The 10,683-nt window shown below is 44.3% G+C and overlaps 1 long non-coding RNA gene across 1 annotated transcript; it reads left to right on the top strand.

Moving 5' to 3' along the window:
• The first annotated feature begins 1,677 nt into the window (after positions 1 to 1,677).
• Positions 1,678 to 9,309, top strand: LOC128814909 (uncharacterized). Its single transcript, XR_008439501.1, has 2 exons — positions 1,678 to 1,720; positions 8,587 to 9,309. It is a non-coding gene; the product is annotated as an uncharacterized LOC128814909 (long non-coding RNA).
• Positions 9,310 to 10,683: the final 1,374 nt, after the last annotated feature.

Raw genomic sequence — 10,683 nt, 5'->3', positions numbered from 1 at the left:
TATTTCCACACAGTGAGCTGGGAAAGGGATCCCTGGAGTGTGGACCAGACAGGCAGGACAGGCAGCTCTGCTGCCTGACATGCTTCAAGACATACCCAGACATCCAAATTGCCTCTTCCTGAGAAGGCCAAGTGCTCTTCCAGTGGCTGTTCTGGGAAGCCATGCCCTGGGTGTATAACTCAGTTTGGAATTTCAGGATCAGACATAACGCTGTTATCCACTTCAGAGGAAAAGCCTTAGAAAAAGGAGGGGGGAAGCTGAGTCGATATTTGGAAAAATGAAAAATGTTTAAAATACTTTTTCTGAGAAGAAAAATCCAACCCAAACACTCAGTGAATTCCACTAGGCTTCTGGCCAGAGTTGGAGGTTTCTCTTCCAGAACGTCTGAGTGTCAGTGAATCCCCACACGGTCCTGGGAGCTCTGCAGCCACACTTGAGGTTCTGTGCATGGCACCATCTGCAGATGGAAGGGCTGGAGAACTCTGCAGTTTCTAAAGCTCACCTCGTTACAGCACAGAGAACAATTAGAGCTGGACAGACAGTTCCTGGTTCCCAAGAGAGCGAATAAACCAGCAGCAAATCCACACATGGCACCACTGGAGCTGTCTTGGAAAATTGATGTATGGACTGGGTTTTGGAAGAGGTAATGGCCCAAGATAAGAGAGAAGGGAGAAAATAAGGTAAAATGAGTAGTAGTGAGCTCTGTGCATTTGTTTGTTTGTTTTTTAAATAATCAGAACATAATTGAAGTCAATTTTGCCATTTCCAGCATCTCATTATCTCCCTGTGGACAAAGATCTGAATCTGCCTAAGGATCTCCTTTTTTAACATTGAGTATCAAATTCTTTGGGTAAAATTGCCTAAATACAACCAAAACTCTTTTAGAGGTTGAGTTCTTTTCCAAGGAAAGCTTGAGCAAATCCCTTTGATAAAGGGAATTTGGCCAGGAGCAAGGAGGAAATGTGCTTTCCGGGTGACAGCATGAGCAGAAGGGTTTGGATTCCAGCCCTCTGCTCTTCTAAGTTATAGGGTTTTTTCTGAAATGAAAAAGAATTTTGTGTGTCTCATACCAGTCCCTTTCCTCTGAATTTGAATGGATGTAAATGAATACAGAAATGGCCTTATTTATCATTTGCTTAAGCAGATTTGAGGTGTTTGGCTATTGTTTAATCCAATATATGGCATTTTTCTGGATTATTGGAGCAAGACGCAGAGCTTTTTGTCTTGCTGGTCTCACAGGACTGGCAGCTGGCTGGTGGGCATTGTTGATAAATGAACACTGAGGAGAATGTGAAAACCTCAAGAAAAACACATTCTCATTTTGGCCCCTTGTCTCCCCCAGTCTAACTAAAAATCCTTATCGAAGCCTTTGAGACTGCCTTTGAATCCAGGTGGTAAAAAGTCCTTGTGCTTTAATGCATAACCATAAATGTTGCCAAATCTCAGAGGATGAACTCTGGCCTTATTTCAGAATCCAGCCATGGGATGTCTGCTGGATGCCGTTCTGGTGATTAATTGTAGGTTATTTGAGGTATAATGGGTCCTAATTTTAAAAGTTCATCAGCTATGGAGCTCTCTGAGGTGTTTTAATACATTCAGCACTATGAGCTCAGGGAGTTTTGAAGTAACCGTTGCCTAGGACAGAATATTGAAGTAAAACCTCATAATCATTGTGGAATTTGAGCTATGAGCTGTGTCACCTTGTATGTGCCTGTTCCAGGTGAGTCCTTCCTCATCCTCACCCTCCTGCCTGGCTTCCCCACCCTGAAGGAGCTACAAGGAACATGGAGAGAGATGATTTACAAGGGATGGAGTGTGAGGACAAGGGGGAATGCCTCCCCCCTACCAGAGGGCAGGGATGGATGGGATATTGGGAATTAGGAATTGTTCCCTATGAGGGTGGGCAGGCCCTGGCACAGGGTGCCCAGAGCAGCTGTGGCTGCCCCTGGATCCCTGGCAGTGCCCAAGGCCAGGTTGGACATTGGGGCTTGAAGCAGCCTGGGACATGGAGGGTGTCCCTGCCCATGGGACAGGGGAAGGTGTCCCTGCCCATGGCACAGGACAAGATGAGCGCTAAGGTCCCTTCCAGCCCAAATCGTTCTGTGATTCCGTGATTCAGATGAAGAGGGATGATAAATTTTAATTACACTGTGGAGCTTAAATCTGCCAAAGCATTTTTGGTAAGCAAATGCCTCTGGCGGATTTTTTAAGCCATTTCCAGTGGAACCAAACATCTGTTTGCTGTTTTGTGGAACAGTGTCCCGAGAGCCAGGTTTTGCCTGGAGGAAAGGGTGTGTTTGCACACCTTGTGTGCTCTTCAGCAAGGAATTGTTCACAGTTGATCCTGGATGCTCAGGGAGGGAGCAGCGAGGGAGAGGAAAGCCCAGCCCGTGGTGGGGTCCTGAGCCAGCAGGTTCCTATAGCTCTGTCTAGACTGAAGCGGTTTGGAAAACTTCAGATTAGCTTTGGATAAGCCTCTGAACTTCTGGATGTTTCTCCCAGCCAGATCAGACCTCTAAAGAGCTTGAGGGTTGTCCATTGCTAATTTTCATGTGCATTACATTAAAAACTCTGGAGTGAAAATATTTCTTATTTTAAAAATAGAAAAAATAAAACAATAAGTTAGTAGGAAAAGCACACTGAAAAAAAATGTAGAAAACAGATGAAAAGCAAAAGGGGAAAGAGAACTTCGTAAAAATACCGTAAATGCCAGGCCTTTCAAATATGATTTCTGGCATATTCCACTTTTAAAAGCACAATATTGCAGCATGCTCTCACATGCAGGGCCAAAAATACGAAAGAAGAAAGCCTTGTTTGATCTCGAGAGTTGAATGGATGTCATCTGACCCATCGCCGATCTGCTCCTAGAGCCGGGCCGTGTCAGCTGATTTTCCACTCCGGTGTCGCACCCCTCCCTGCTCCTCCCCACCCTGTTTTTGGGCAATAGTGCTGACACGCTTCCTCCCTGGGCTGCTGCAGCATCCTGGCACCCGAGCGCCTGCGGCTTGGGCACAGCACTTCAAAAGCAGCTTCTGGCACAGGCAGGAAGTGTTTTGAAGTGAGTTTGGAGGCTTCTGAAAGCGACCTGCTCCAAGCAAGCCCAAAGCTTACATTATCTCCTGTAAAGGACCCAGCTCCTTTCAGGAGCCTGCCAGGGCTGTATGGAATGACGTGTGGCTGCTGAGAAACCCTGACAAATGCAGTGGCTGCTGACGAAAATACAAAGCACCAACATGATATAGAGGGAAGGGCTCAGTGCTGTGTGTCTGCTCCTAATTGCCCAGAATGTGGAGTACACCCGCTGTGTGTTTTGCAATTGGCAAAATGAACTCGTCTGGTGATTGCTCAAAGCCAGTGGAGTTTGCTACAGTGGAGTGGGAGCTACAGAAGACGAAAGGGAGGGAAACTTTAAAAACAACATCTGCTTAATATGAAGAAGTTGCAGCCACTACTAATGCATCTTCTGGAACTAATGTGTCATACAATTTCTCTCAGCTTAGTGAAAGTTTGTTTAATTAGAAGGATATTGGGAGCTTGAAAAAAATACAGAGAGTAAAAAGCGGAAACACATTGTGTTTCAATGCAGAAGCAGCACTTGCCAGAGTCCTTGAACATATAATCATGAAATAGAGTAGTAACTACTTTATTTTCCTCCCAGTGACTCTCCAGATGCCTCATTTGCAGTTAGAAGCTGATTAGTTTTCTGCTCAGTGACTCTTTTTTCACAGTAAATCAATTGAGAGGTGGCTGCTCATGACTCTGCAGTTCAGTGGAGTCATAAATACCCTGCACTGGAAACCATCAGGGCAAGAGCTCAGGAACAAACTGAGCTGCCTTCCTCTTCCTCAGAGCCTGTTTGGCTGAAATACCCCCCGGGAATGTGTTCCAGGGCTCACCATCATTCCTGATGGTGGGAATGGTGACATGAGGACAGGCCACCCTCCACTCACCTCAACCTGTGAGCAGCAGCAGGAGAGCTTGACCCTGCAGGGCTGCTGCCTCAGAGGTTGGGTTGGTTTCTTTAAAATCCCTCAATGCACTTGTTAGTTTGGCTGCTGTAAATTAGCCTGGATAAATGATTTGGGAAAAGTTGCCATCTAAGTAAAATTGAATAAAAAGCAAAGTACTTTTCTCAGTTTTCTATTTTCACTCTGTGAGTGGTGAATGGGAGAGCCAAAGTAGCAGGTTAATAAGGTTCTCTAATGAAGTGCAGAGAGCAGCAGGTCAGCAAAGCTCCAGCTCTTCAGAGCAACAAAAAACTTTATGAAGGTGAGGGACCATGTGCCACCAGGTGCAGCCATGAGTTTATCTGGTTTAGAGGCTGTGTTATTTGTAAAGAGGGAGCAGCCAAGGGGAAAACAGCTTGTGGTTCTTCACCTGCCAAGGAAAAGCACAAAAGGAGAAAACTCAGCAGCCTGTTGTGAGTCCCTGCTCTAACAGGAGAGATGAGAGTGGAAAGCTCAGTGGATACCCAAGGCTGTCCTTTACCCCTTGATGTGCAGGTCTTGGCTGTATTTATTGCCGGTGTGGAGCTGAATGGATATAACCAAGTTACCGGGCTTATCTCTCTTTCCAGTTCAGAATTTCCCCCCACCCACCCTGTATGACCCCTCTGTATCTGTCAGATAAACTCAGCAGACATTAGTGTGTAGTGACGTCTCAGCTTGGGATATTCAGCTTTACCATGGTTTAAATAATTGATTACATTACTGGTCAAGTGATCACTTGGAATAAAAAAAGTGCTTGTGGGAAAATTCACACTTCCTTCCCTTTGTAGAAATACCACCAAAATGATCTAAAAAATTACCTGTACCTACAGAGGCTATACTGATTTTTTTTGGCCAGGGAACTTCAGCACAGGAATGACTCCAAGTGTGTGTGCACAGTGGGATCTGCTGGTTGTTCCTGGGCTGAGTGACAGCTCTCATACACTTGTGCTTCCTTACACAGAGAACCAAAACCTCCCAGAGCACAGTGACCAAAATAACCCCTCCTGACTTCGCTTTACACTCTCAGGGCTTATTTGTGAACTTGGTTTCTCAATATTCATGAAAAATTGTCATTGTACCAGCACTAACAGGAGCAAACCACAGCAGGGAGTTTGTTTTGAGCCTCGAGCAGTTTCCTGCACCACATTTACCCTCTGCTGACCTTCTTGTCCACACCCGTAATTTGTGTCTGCCAGGAATCCTCTCCCAGTCTCTGCTGCATTAAATGCACCTTCCCAGCCTTGTGGCACATTTAAATAGCCTAGCTTTGCCTTCTCTCCTTTAAATAGCATTTTCCATTTGTTTCTTATAAAAATCTGTCATATCCTGCTGCTCCATTCATTGACTGAAGTGACTTTAACACACACCAGACCTTCTGACACTTTGTTTTTCTATCTTTCTGCTTTAACATGGAGTGACCAAAACTGGCAGAAACAGGCAGAAATCTGAGCAGAGATGTGGCCAGAGGAGATTTGTCATTTTTATTCTCTATATATAGACACCCCCCCTGAAATCCCTCCTCTTTTTTGAGGATAACTGAGGTGTGAATTTTTTGCCCTATTTCATTGTTTTATTAAACCATGGGCAATCCCTTCTGTGGGATCTTGGACCAGGAATGAAAGAGATGCTGAGCAGTGCCAGGTTATCCCGTTCCAGCTGGGATTTCCAGCACCAGCTGGATCCTGTCCTGGTGTGCCCCAGGCAGGAGCAGCACACGCTGTGGCTGAGCCCTGCAGGGCTGCTCACATCAGGGGGAGACACAAACGACCCAGCCTGTCTTGTTTTGCCTTTAGTCACCAGTTTTGTACAGGAAACAACATTTAATACAATTTAGTTGGTGTTTTCATCTGACTTTTCAATGAGGCTTTAGGACAGATTAAATACCAACTTTGAACTTACTTAATAATCAAAGTCTTATTTTTCAGTTGACAGAGATGGGAAAAGTATAATTTTACTGAAAAAATCAGTTTTTATTCTAATGTCACAGGGCACTTTAGAAAATTTTGCTGTTATTCTTTTCAGTGCACTCTCTGTTCCTGCTGTGAAAACCACATTTTATTCTCTGCTGTATACATTAGAAAAAATTAATTGCTTCAGATACAGGTAAATTTAAATTCTCTCACTGATTTATATAATAGTATTTGGTCTATCAGTTCTTTAGAGTTGCTTTCATTTGGTTATTCAAAATGCCTAACTGATAGAACATGTTTTTCTTTATAAAGAACATAATTCTCAACGTAAAAATCCCCTTTCTGTGGACACACAGCAGTGTTCTTGTTTTTAATGCCCTTAAATATTTCTGCCAATAGAATACAGTGAAGAAACTGGAGTCAGATTTATTAATTGTTGTTTGATAGAGTCAGGTGAAGCTTTGTGGAAATGTTTTCTTCTAAACTTGTCCCTCATTTCAAGAAAGACCTCGAGGGGCTGGAGCATGTCCAGGCAAGGGAGCGGAGCTGGGAAAGGGTCTGGCCTGTTTGCTTCATGCAGCAGGGAGGGAATTGGGACAGTAAATCCCTAAACTTTTCCTGAGAGGAGAGCTGGCTGTCCTGAGGGTGACACCAGAAGGTGAAGGAGCTGTGGGGTTCTGCCCTCTGCACCCAGCTTTGGTTACAGATCATCTTTTGCTCCCTGAGTGCCTGAGAAGAACAGCTTTCCTCCTGCATCTTTTGTTGTCCTGTGTTCCTTTCCAGTGAAAAAAACCCACAAACAACCCCAAATCAACACCCCATCCCCATCCATCTGCCATGGCATGGCCAGTGTTCTTTCAGAAGCTCAGCTTGATTTCTAAAGTGCCTTGTTAAACTTCCCCCCACCCCCCACCACTCTCAGAGGTCTAAAATGAATGTTCAAAGGACACGGCAATGGCTGGGAAAAGTTAGCTTATTTAGATAGTGGGAATGTCTTTCCTGTGCTAACAGCAGTGAAAAGCCACAGATAAGGCTGAAAGTCTCAATGTTAATTAGACAGGAATTTCCTTAATTTGTCAGTCTGTTTTAAAAGTTGTAAATTCAAGAAGCAACAGATGGCTGAGGAAAAATGAGAACAGATTAGGACCTACATCCTCTCTGTAATGCCAGGTATTATGGAAAATATTTCTGAACACAGAACTTAAGCACTTTGATTGTTTGAGCTGTCGGGCTCTTTATCTGCTGTTTGTGCTGAGAGGCACTGGAGCACACACACCAGCCCTAAATGGATGTGTAATCCCATAACCATTCCCTGCGCTGCAAAGCTCTTAAGCGTGTCCTTCAGTCCCACAGAGATCAGGGGCTTTGAACACATGTTCAAAGTTAAAGCACACATTGAAGTGCTGGTTAAATTGGTGTGCATCCCTCACAGTGTGCATTTATTTCTGCTTAACCTCTGAGCTTTGTGTCCTAAGCCAGCCAGAGAGAAGGAATAAAATGTTTGTAAAGGTGATGTCAAATATTCAGTCTCTACTCTGAGATAAACAGGACCATCCCCTAAAATAATCTCTGCTCATTTGCTTGTGCTGCTTTAGTGATTCCTCAATTTATATAACTTTTCTCATCACTCCATGAATTATGCCTTTGCAGAAACTGAGAGGCCAATTCAGAAAGATAAAAAACAACTGTTGGGGTCAGTGAGGAAATCTGTGAAGTTTTGAGAACAGTTTCTGGGGCTTGCCAAATTTCCCACATTTGAAAAATATGGAGAAGGAATTTGAAGAAGTTCTTATCACTTCTGCAATCAGAGTCCCTAATGCTGGCAGGTTTTTTTTTAACAAGTTCTCATACGCTACCGAAGGCACCGAGACAGGGAAACACATGGTGTGCTTTTCAGTTGGTGGGAAGAATGCCTTTTCTGGCACTCAAAAAGAAACGTGAATATGACGAGAACACATTACAGATTGCCAGCATCAGTGAGGAGCTGATGATAATGATCTTCACTGCTTGAAATAATAAAAATTAAACATATAAAAAAGAGACAAAGCCCTGCATTTTATTGTATGAACAAAAGTTCTCTGAGATATTTGTGTGCCATGGTGAGAAGCTTTTGAAACAAAATTTTGAAAAAGCAAAAAACTACTGTGAGGAATACAGTAGTGGAGAAATATTTTGGGAAGTTTTGTACAGTGCTTCACCCAGCAAGTAGCCCCAGCAGGTTTATCCTGGAGGAACCAGGGACTGCAGTGGGGTCCTGGTGCATCACAGAATCTTGGGATGGCCTCGGTGGAAAGGGACCTTAAAGCTCCTCTGGTCTCCTCTGCAGGTTCTATCCATGGGTGCAATGTACACCTGTAAATATCACTGCAGGAGGCATCTTTACGTTGCAGTGGGACTTTCACTGAAGGGAGGAGAGAGGCAAAATCAGAACCTTTAAGTCTAAAACCCCAAATCAAACAACCCAGTTTGGTTGTAATGGTCTCAGAAATCTTAATGATGGAAATATTATAAATGTATGGCTGTATATAAATGCTTGACTGGGTGGTTCCAGCAAGGTTTGTTGTGAGAGGCTGTTCTTTACAGGGACTGAGCCTCCAGCCAGGGAACACAGGGAGAACATCCAGGCTCCTGTGGGATCAAGCAGGGGCTCATATTTTGTCTTTTCCGCCTGCTCCACCACACCCCAGCCTGAGGTGGGACTGGAAAGGAAACTTCTGGAATACACGAGGAAGACCATTCTTGTGGGATTGCCATCTCAGCCAAAACCGGGAAGCTTTGGAAAACTTGCCAAGGAGGGAAAAAAAAATTAGACTGCTCGTGAGAGTTTGCCAGCCTGGTTTCCAGGCCAAGGGGATTTGGAGCAGCATCTGGATGTTTCAGAGGTTATCCAAACCAGACCAGAAGACTCTCACTCCCTCTTCACGTAGGAGTTCGGCCTTCTGAGCTGGGCTGTCAGTGAGGATGTTCCTGGACTGGAATGCTCAGCAGCAGCTCCAGCCTTCCAAGAGCAGTGACTTGTTTCCCATGACCAGAGGAGCTGCTGTACTGCTGTCCAGCTGACCACAAGCTGCAAGCTAAAAAGGCTTCTCCCTGAAAACAGAGGAAAACAATGCACCAAAAAGCCATTCTTGGCATTTTTCTAAAAATGCCTTTACCTCTCGTCCTTTCCAAAGGCCATTTAAAGCCAAGCAGCTCCTGTCCTTTCTTTTCCAGCTCTCAGTGGGATGTAAATTAGCATCCAGCCTAGGTGGAGGTGTGGCAGCAGAAGATGTGATCCTGTGTGGTTACAAGACATTGTACAAATCCATGAGTTCAAATCCAGGAGGAATTTTTAAAGTCTTGCTGTAGTGTCAAAGCAGATGGAATATACCTATTTAATAAATGTAAATACACCTATTTATCCCTCCTTTTACCATCTGGGTGGGATTATTCTTTGGTAGTTCCAACATAGGCTAATTACATTCAGTTTTTTGCATGTTTTGGGTCTGCTGCCAGTCATTATAAAGAGACACTGAGTGGTTGGTTCATTGCCTTCATCTCCTGCTGCACGCTTGAGTAAAACAGTTGTAGTGCTGCCAGCTGGAGTTAGAGAAAACCTATTGAAATTTAATAGGATTATAAAATAGTCTATTTTTATCCATGTTTACTAATATCTATTTTTTTTTTCCCCTCTTTAACAACAGTCCAGGAGAACTATGTTGTTATTGGAAAGAAAATATGGAGTGTATGGACAGAGAGCCCAGCAGAGAACTCCTGTGTGCTAACAGGATCTCATGGGCTGGTACTGAGGGGGCACTGGGTAAATTAATAATCCCAATCTGTCCCAGGGGCGTCTTGGGCTATTGTCATGACTAAATTAAGAAGGAGCAAAATGCACTTGTGAGAGGAGGCTCAGTTCTCCACACACAGACCTGATTTGTCCCTTTTAAACTCACCAAATGTGTTGCTAAGGCTGAGCCACAGGGAGTTGATCTGAAAACTCTGCTGCAATTAGGAGAATAACAGGGAAGCTGAGCTTGGTGGTCTCCCAGGAGATCTTAGACACCCTTGGAACGTAAGACAAGGCCAATATTTAAGGCCCCTAAGGATGTACTTGGTTTCCTCTTTATTAATAGGTGTATTTTGAAAGCCACTGAGATATTCTTGTTGGATTTTAGGAGCTGGCTTTGGAGTCCCAAGAAGCTCAGTGGAGGTTTAGTTCACTTCAGCATGAGAAATGCTGAGGAGGAGCATGAGAAAGTCTTCAGAAGCAGCCTGAAGACTTGACCTGGAAGTTTTCTCTGTGTCTGTGACTCAGAGATGGAAAGAAAGTGTTTATGGCTTCATTTCCATTTAATGTTCCACTGTGGTCCGTGCATGCTCCATGGGTCTTGGGTTTAGAGTGGAGCACCTCTGGGTTCTTGAGAAGGCTCTGCTGTCCAGATACAGTTGTGCATTTCAGGAGCAAAGCATATCTGTGCTGCAGTACGGAGAGTTCAAAGCTGGGGAGGAGTTTTTGGGAGCAGCTGCAGGTTGTCTCTGGTAATTAGGAGCAGAAGGACTGCAGCACTTGACACAACAGGTTCACACAGAGTGATTGGGTAAAGAAACTTAATGTCTGCTTTTAATAACAAGTAAGCAAGTAGCAGAGGTGGCAAAGTATTTTTAATGACATCACTTGCCCAGCTGTTTTACACATCTGTAACATGCAACGTCACTCCCATTCTGTAACACTTCATCCTTGCTCTTCCACACCTTTGGGATGAGGGATAGAGTTACCTGTCTGGATGGAGCAGCCTGGGAAA

This window comes from Vidua macroura, chromosome 15, assembly GCF_024509145.1.
Source record: "Vidua macroura isolate BioBank_ID:100142 chromosome 15, ASM2450914v1, whole genome shotgun sequence".
Classification (NCBI taxonomy): domain Eukaryota; kingdom Metazoa; phylum Chordata; class Aves; order Passeriformes; family Viduidae; genus Vidua; species Vidua macroura.
This window is presented reverse-complemented; position numbering and strand designations above follow the sequence as displayed.